This window comes from Arachis hypogaea, chromosome 8 (genome assembly GCF_003086295.3).
Source record: "Arachis hypogaea cultivar Tifrunner chromosome 8, arahy.Tifrunner.gnm2.J5K5, whole genome shotgun sequence".
Taxonomy (NCBI): domain Eukaryota; kingdom Viridiplantae; phylum Streptophyta; class Magnoliopsida; order Fabales; family Fabaceae; genus Arachis; species Arachis hypogaea.
The window spans coordinates 22,089,354-22,097,921 of record NC_092043.1 but is presented as its reverse complement, the minus strand read 5'-3'; the positions used below and the strand labels follow the sequence as shown (position 1 = coordinate 22,097,921).

General features: G+C 40.7%; 1 non-coding gene across 1 annotated transcript; it reads left to right on the top strand.

Moving 5' to 3' along the window:
• Positions 1 to 7,911: 7,911 nt before the first annotated feature.
• LOC112708506 (small nucleolar RNA R71) lies at positions 7,912 to 8,019 on the top strand. Its single transcript, XR_003156360.1, has one exon. It is a non-coding gene; the product is annotated as a small nucleolar RNA R71 (small nucleolar RNA).
• The last annotated feature ends 549 nt before the right edge of the window (positions 8,020 to 8,568 follow it).

The window sequence follows — 8,568 nt, the reverse complement described above, 5'->3', positions numbered from 1 at the left end:
CTAACTTTGGTGTTGGGAGGCCATCATCATGCTCTGATTATCTGTGAGACTTCATGAGAGCTCGCTGTCAAGCTATTGACATTAAAGAAGCGCTTATTGGGAGGTAACCCATTTTTTATTTTATGATAATTTTCGATTTTCCATTGTTATTTTATGTTTTCTTGAGGTTGATGATCATGTGGAGTCACAAAAACAACTACAAAAATCAAAGCAAACTAAAAAACAACATTAAAAAACAGCATACCCTGGAGTAATGGCTCGAATAATTTTTTAGTAATGGCTCCAAATACTTGGTGTACACTACTATAGTTCACTCACATTCTTCATAACTTCGCACAACTAACCAACAAGTGCACTAGGTCGTCAAAGTAATAAACCTTGTGAGTAAGGGTCGATCCCACAGAGATTGTTGGTATGAAGCAAGCTATGGTCATCTTGTAAATCTCAGTCAGGCAGATTATAATGGTTATAAAGGTTTTCGAAAGTAATAGATAAATAAAACGTAAAATAAAATAGAGATACTTATGTAATTCATTGGTGGGAATTTCAGATAAGTGCATGAAGATGTTGTGTTCCTTCTGAATCTCTGCTTTCCTACTACTTCATCCAGTCATTCTTACTCCTTTCCATGGAAAGCTATATGTAGGGCGTCACCGTTGTCAATGGCTACTTCCCATCCTCTCAGTGAAAATGGTCCAAATGCTCTGTCACAACACGGCTAGTCATCTGTCGGTTCTCGATCATGTTGGAATAGAATCTATTGATTCTTTTGCGTCTGTCACCACGCCCAACAATCACGAGTTTGAAGCTCATCACAGTCATTCAATCCTTGAATCCTGATCGGAATACCACAGACAAGGTTTAGACTTTTCGGATTCTCAAGAGTGGCCGCCAAAGGGTTCTAGTTTATACCACGAAGATTCTGATCAAGGAATCCAAGAGATATGCACTCGGTCTAAGGTAGAGCAGGAGTGGTTGTCAAGCACGCGTTCATAAGGACGGATGATGATGAGTGTCACGGATCATCACATCCATCAGGTTGAGGGTCAGCGAATATCTTAGAATAAGAATAAGCATTAATTGAATAGAAAATAGTAGTACTTTGCATTAAAACTCGAGGTACAGCAGAGCTCCACACCTTAATCTATGGTGTGTAAAAACTCCACCGTTGAAAATACATAAGTGATCAAGGTTCAGGCATGGCCGAATGGCCAGCCCCCATAAACGTGATCAATAGTCTCCTAAGATGAATAATAGATTAAAACTGAGACCAAAGATGTGGTCAAAAGACACTAGTACAATAGTAAAAAGTTCTATTTATACTAAAACTAGCTACTAGGGTTACAGAGATAAGTGATTGATGCAGAAATCCACTTCCGGAGCCCACTTGGTGTGTGCTTAGGCTGAGCTTGAGCTTTACATGTGCAGAGGCTTCTCTTGGAGTTAAACGCCAAGTTGTAACGTGTTTTTGGCGTTTAACTCTGGTTTCTGACGTGTTTCTGGCGTTTTACTCCAGAATGCAGCATAGAACTAGCGTTGAACGCCAATTTGCGTCATCTAGGCTCGAATAAAGTATGGACCATTATATATTGCTGGAAAGCTCTGGATGTCTACTTTCCAAAGCCATTAAGATCGCACCATTTGGAGTTCTGTAGCTCCAGAAAATCCATTTCAAGTGCAGGGAGGTCAGAATCCAACAGCATCAGCTTAAGGCTATGAATAATTCCATGAATCCTTCACCTCTCTTAAATGAAAAATATTTTTAATTCAAAAGAACAAGAAGTACATGAGCTTCGAATTCATCCTTGAATTTAGTTTAATTATATTGATGTGGTGACAATACTTTTTGTTTTCTGAATGAATGCTTGAACAGTGCATATTTTTTATCTTGTTATGTATGAATGTTAAAATTGTTGGCTCTTGAAAGAATGATGAACAAAGAGAAATGTTATTGACAATCTGAAAAATCATGAGATTGATTCTTGAAGCTAGAAAAAGCAGTGAAAAAGCAAAAGCTTGAAAAAAAAAAAGTGGCAAAAAAAATAGAAAGGAAAAGAAAAGCAAGCAGAAAAAGCCAATAGCCCTTAAAACCAAAAGGCAAGGGTAAAAAGGATCCAAGGCTTTGAGCATTAATGGATAGGAGGGCCCAAGGAAATAAAATCTAGGCCTAAGCGGCTAATTCAAGCTGTCCCTAACCATGTGCTTCTGGCATGCAAGTCCAAGTGAAAAGCTTGGGACTGAGTGGTTAAAGTCGTGATCCAAAGCAAAAAGAGTGTGCTTAAGAACTCTGGACACCTCTAACTGGGGACTTTAGCAAAGCTGAGTCACAATCTGAAAAGGTTCACCCAGTTATGTGTTTGTGGCATTTATGTATCCGGTGGTAATACTGGAAAACAAAGTGCTTAGGCCACGGCCAAGACTCATAAAAGTAGTTGTGTTTAAGAATCAACATACTTAACTAGGAGAATCAATAACACTATCTGAAACTCTGAGTTCCTATAGATGCCAATCATTCTAAACTTCAAAGGATAACGTGAGATGCCAAAACTGTTCAGAAGAAAAAGGCTACAAGTCCCGCTCATCTAATTAGAACTACTATTCATTGATATTTTGGGATTTATAGTATATTCTCTTCTTTTTATCCTATTTGATTTTCATTTGCTTGGGGACAAGCAACAATTTAAGTTTGGTGTTGTGATGAGCGGATAATTTATACGCTTTTTGGCATTGTTTTTAGGTAGTTTTTAATAGGTTCAAGCTACTTTTAGGGATGTTTTCATTAGTTTTTATGCCAAATTCACATTTCTAGACTTTACTATGAGTTTGTGTGTTTTTCTGTGATTTTAGGTATTTTCTGGCTGAAATTGAGGGACCTGAGCAAAACTCTGATAAAAGGCTGACAAAGGACTGCTGATGCTGTTGGAATCTGAACTCCTTGCACTCGAAATGGATTTTCTGGAGCTACAGGACTCCAAATGGCGCGCTCTCAATGGCGTTGGAAAGTAGACATCCAGAGCTTTCAAGAAATATATAATAGTTCATACTTTATTCGGGAATTGATGATGTAAACTGGCGCTCAACGCCAGCTTCATGCTGCATTCTGGAGTCAAACGCCAGAAACTCGTCATGAACCAGAGTTGAACGCCCAAAACACGTTACAACTTGGCGTTCAACTCCAAGATAAGCCTTAGCTCGTGTAACATTCAAGCTCAGCCCAAACATACACCAAGTGGGCCCCGGAAGTGGATTTATGCATCAATTACTTACTTCTGTAAACCCTAATAGCTAGTTTATTATAAATATGACTTTTTACTAGTGTATTAGACATCTTTGAATGTTTAGTTCTTAAACCTTGAGGGCTGGCCTCTCAGCCATGCCTGAACCTTCATCACTTATGTATTTTCAATGGTGGAGTTTCTACACATCATAGATTAAGGGTGTGGAGCTCTGCTGTACCTCAAGTTTTAATGCAATTACTATTATTTTCTATTCAATTCGATTTATTCCTGTTCTAAGATACCATTTGTACTTCAACCTGATTGATGTGATGATCCGTGACACTCATCATCATCCATCCGTATGAACGCGTGCCTGACAACCACGTCCATTCTACAAGCGAAAGCTAGAGTGCGTATCTCTTGGATTTTTTAATCAGAATCTTCGTGGTATAAGTTAGAATTGATGGCGGCATTCATGAGAATCCGAAAAGTCTAAACCTTGTCTGTGGTATTTCGAGTAGGATTCTGGGATTGAATGACTGTGACGAGCTTCAAACTCGGGATTGCTGGGCGTGATGACAAACGCAAAAGAATCAAGGGATTCTATTCCAACATGATCGAGAACCAACAGATGATTAGACGTGCCGTGACAGAGCATTTGGACTTTTTTCACTGAGAGGATGGGATATAGCCATTGACAACGGTGATGCCCTACATACAGCTTGCCATAGAAGGGAGTGATAAAATTGGATGAAAGCAGTAGGAAAACAGAGATTCAACAGGGACAAGCATCTCCATACACTTATCTAAAATTCTCACCAATGATTTACATAAGTATTTCTATCCTATTTTATTTATCTTTTAATTATCTAATCTCCCATAACCACATGGATAAGCCTGACTGAGATTTACAAGATGACCATAGCTTGCTTCATACCAACAATCTCCGTGGGATCGACCCTTACTCATGTAAGGTATTACTTGGACGACCCAGTGCACTTGCTGGTTAGTTGTGCGGAATTGTGACAAAGTGTGATTCACGTTTGAGAGAACTACCAAGTTTTTGGTGCCATTGTTGATGATCACAATTTTGTGCACCAGCATCCCTTGAGGCATCTCAGGGATTTCTTGATGATGAGCTTCCTCATACGTCTCTTGAGATCCATGAATGGGCTCTATTGTTTGCTCCATCCTCTTCGTAGTGATGGGCTTATCCTCCTCAATGAGGATGTCTCCTTCTATGACAACTCTACCTAAGTTGCATAGATGCCATATGAGATGAGGAAAAGCTAGCCTTGCCAAGGTGGAGAGCTTTTCGGCTACTTTGTAGAATTCAAGAGAGATGACTTCATGAACTTCTACTTTCTCTCCAATCATGTTGCTATGGATCATGATGGTCCAATCCACACTTACTTCGGATCGGTTGCTAGGGGGGATGATGGAGCATTGGATGAACTCCAACCATCCTCTAGCCATAGGCTTAAGGTCCAGTCTTCTCAATTGAACCGGCTTGCCTTTTGAGTCTCTTTTCCATTGAGCTCCTTCCACACATATGTCCATGAGGACTTGGTCCATCCTTTGATCAAAGTTGACCCTTCTAGTGTAGGGGCGTGCATTTTCTTGCATAATTGGCAAGTGGAATGCCAACCTTACATTTTTTGGACTAAAATCTAAGCATTTCCCCCGAACCATTGTGGGTTCATACTTTGATCATGGTTCCTAGTGATCCATGCATTGGCATAGAACTCTTAAACCATTAGGATTCTGACTTGTTAAATGGGGTTGGTCAGAACTTCCCAACCTCTTCTTTGGATCTCATGTCAGATCTCCGGATACTCATTTTTCTTGAGCATGAAAGGGACCTCAGGGATCACCTTCTTCTTGGCCACAACTTCATAGAAGTGGTCTTGATGGACCTTTGAGATGAATCTCTTCATCTCCCATGACTCGAAGGTGGAAGCTTTTGCCTTTCCTTTCCTCTTTCTAGAGGTTTCTCTGGCCTTAGGTGCCATAAATGGTTATGGAGAAACAAAAAAAGCTACGCTTATACCATACCAAACTTAGAATATTGCTCGCCCTTGAGCAAAAGAAGAAAGAATAGAAGAAGAAGAAGAAGATATAGAGGAGAGGGAGAGAGATGTGTATTCGATTAAGGGGGTGAAAAGAGGGTTGTGTGGTGTGAAAATGAAGAAGGATGGAGGGGTTTATATAGTGGAGGGAGAGAGTGGTAGGTTCGGTCATTTAGGGTGGGTTTGGGTGGGAAAGAGATTTTGAATTTGAAGGTATGTGGGGTTTGTGGGGAAGAGTGGATGGATGTGAGTGGTGAAGAGGTGATGGGGAAGAGAGATTGAGGTGATTGGTGAATGGTTTTTTGGGAAAGAGTGTTATTGGATTGTGTGAAGAAGAGAGAAGGTGAGTTGAGGTAGGTGGGAATCCTGTGGGGTCTACAGATCCTGAGGTGATCCTGTGGGGTCCACAGATTCTGAGGTGTCAAGGATTTATCATCCCTGCACCAATTAGGCATGTAAAATGCCCTCTGCATGCAATCCTGGCATTTAATGCCAGATTGATGCTTGTTTATAGTGTTAAACGCTAGCTCTATGCTTGTTTTGGGCGTTCAACGCCAATCTGCAGCATGTTTCTGGTGTTGAACGCCAGTTCCATGCTTGTTTCTGGCGTTTAATGCCAGCTCTCCTCAGGGTGTAATCTTGGCGTTTAAATGCTAGACTGCTGCTTGTTTCTGGCGTTCAATGCCAAATTCATGCTCTGTTCTGGCATTGAACGCCAGTTAGATTCTCCTTACTGGCTTTTAAACGCCAGTAAGCTCTTCCTCCAGGGTGTGCTGTTTCCTTTGCTGTTTTTGATTCTGTTTTTAATTTTAGTATTTGTTTTGTGACTCCACATGATCATGAACCTAATAAAACATAAAAGAGCAATAAAAATATAAATAAATAAAAATTGGGTTGCCTCCCAATAAGCGTTTCTTTAATGTCAATAGCTTGATAGTGAGCTCTCATGGAGCCTCACAGATCATCAGAGCATGATGAGGGCCTCCCAACACCAAACTTAGAGTTTGGATGTGGGGACTTCTCAATACCAAACTTAGAGTTTGGTTGTGGCCTCCCAACACCAATCTTAGTGTTTGATTGTGGGGGCTTTGTTTGACGCTGTATTGAGAGAAGCTTATCGTGCCTCTTTTCCATGTTTACAGAAGGATACCCTTGGGCCTTAAACACAAGGTAGTCCCCATTCAATTGAAGGACTAATTCTCCTCTGTTAACATCAATCACAGCTCCTGTTGTGGCTAGGAAGGGTCTTCGAAGGATGATACATTCATCCTTCTCCCTCCAAGTGATTATGAAATCAGCAGGGATGTAAAGGCCTTTAACCTTTACTAACATGTCCTCTGCCAATCCATAAGCTTGTCTTATTGACTTGTCTGCCATCTCTAATGAGAAAGTGGTAGCTTGTGCCTCAAAGATTCCCAGTTTCTCCATTACAGAGAGTGGCATAAGATTTATACTTGACCCCAGGCCACACAGAGCCTTATCAAAGGTCATGGTGCCCATGGTACATGGTATTAAGAATTTACCAGGATCTTGTTTCTTTTGAGGTAAAGTTTGCTGAACCCATGTATCTAGTTCACTAATGAGCAAGGGAGGTGCATCTTCCCAAGTCTCATTACCAAATAACTTGGCATTCAGCTTCATGATAGCTCCTAGATATTGAGCAACTTGCTCTCCAGTTACATCTTCATCCTCTTCCGAGGAAGAATAACTTTCAGAGCTCATGAATGGCAGAAGGAGGTTTAATGGAATCTCTATGGTCTCTATGTGAGCCTCAGATTCCTTTAGGTCCTCAATAGAGAACTCCTTCTTGTCTGGGAGACGTCCCATGAGGTCTTCCTCATTGGGATTCACGTCTTCCTTTTCCTCTCTAGGTTTGGCCATTTTGATTATATTAATGGCCTTGCACTCTCTTTTTGGATTCTCTTCAGTATTGCTTGGGAGAGTACTAGGAGGAGTTTCAGTGACCTTCTTACTCAGCTGGCCCACTTGTGCCTCCAAATTTCTGATGGAGGACCTTGTTTCACTCATGAAACTTAAGTGGCCTTAGACAGATCAGAGACTATATTTGCTAAGCTAGAGGAGCTCTGCTCAAAATTCTTTGTCTGTTGCTGAGAAGATGATGGAAAAGGCTTGCTATTTCTAAGCCTGTTTCTTCCACCATTATTAAAGCCTTGTTGGGGCTTTTATTAATCCTTCCATGAGAAGTTTGGATGATTTCTCCATGAAGAATTATAGGTGTTCCCGTAGGGTTCACGCATGTAATTCACCTCTGCCATTGCAGGGTTCTCAGGATCATAAGCCTCTTTAGTACTGTTGGATGCATTTTGCCATCCATTCAGACATTGAGAAATCATGTTGACTTGCTGAGTCAACATTTTGTTCTGAGCCAATATGGCATTCAGAGCATCAATTTCAAGAACTCCCTACCTCTGAGGCATCCCATTACTCACAGAATTCCTCTCAGAAGTGTACATGAATTGGTTATTTGCAACCATGTCAATAAGTTCTTGAGCTTCTGCAGGCGTTTTCTTCAGGTGAATGGATCCACCTGCAGAATGGTCCAGTGACATCTTAGAGAACTCAGATAGACCATAATAGAATATATCCAAAATGGTCCACTCTGAAAGCATGTCAGAAGGACACCTTTTGGTCATCTACTTGTATCTTTCCCAAGCTTCATAGAGGGATTCACCATCTTTTTGTTTGAAGGTCTGAACATCCACTCTAAGCTTGCTCAGATTTTGAAGAGGAAAGAACTTAGCCAAGAAGGCCGTGACCAGCTTATCCCAAGAGTCCAGGCTATCTTTAGGTTGTGAGTCTAACCATGTTCTAGCTTTGTCTCTTACAGCAAAAGGGAAAAGCATGAGCCTGTAAACTTCAGGATCTACTCCATTAGTCTTTACAGTCTCACAAATTTGCAAGAACTCAGTTAAAAACTGATATGGATCTTCTGATGAAAGTCCATGAAACTTGCAGTTCTGTTGCATTAGAGCAACTAGTTGAAGTTTCAGCTTAAAATTGTTTTCTCCAATGGCAGGGATTGAGATGCTTCTTCCATAAAATTTGGAAGTAGGTGTACTATAATCACCAAGCATCCTCCTTGCACCTCCACCATTATTATTGAGTTCGGCCATGTCTCTCTCTTTTTTGAGATTCTCTGCAAGGTTTTCTCTAGATTATTGTGCTTTAGCTTCTCTTAGCTTCTTCTTCAGAGTCTTTTCAGGTTCCGAATCTGCTTTAACAAGAATTTTCTTGTCCCTGCTCCTGCTCATATGAAAAAG